The sequence below is a fragment of the Sinocyclocheilus anshuiensis genome, unplaced genomic scaffold (genome assembly GCF_001515605.1).
Source record: "Sinocyclocheilus anshuiensis isolate Anshui unplaced genomic scaffold, SAMN03320099.WGS_v1.1 scaffold1096, whole genome shotgun sequence".
Lineage (NCBI taxonomy): Eukaryota > Metazoa > Chordata > Actinopteri > Cypriniformes > Cyprinidae > Sinocyclocheilus > Sinocyclocheilus anshuiensis.
In genome coordinates, this window is record NW_015548251.1 from 210,291 (window position 1) to 210,581 (window position 291).

The window sequence follows — 291 nt, forward strand, 5'->3', positions numbered from 1 at the left end:
CCCCCCGATATGTCAGGGTTCTGGACTATCTGTGTGTGTTTTGCTCCCCGTGACCCAGTTTTTCCTCATGTTACTTGTGTTCATTTGTTTCCAGCTGTGTCTATTTTGTCCCTCATTATCCAGTGTTTAAAAGTCCTAGTCTGTTCAGTTTGTGTTTGTCAGGTCTACTCGTTCTCTACATGTGTTGGCTCAAGCTCCCATTGTGGATTATCTCCTGTGTTCATTGATTAAAGACTGTTCTCGTTTACTCGTGCCTCCAGCGTGTTCCCTCAACAGCAACAGCAGTTCCCT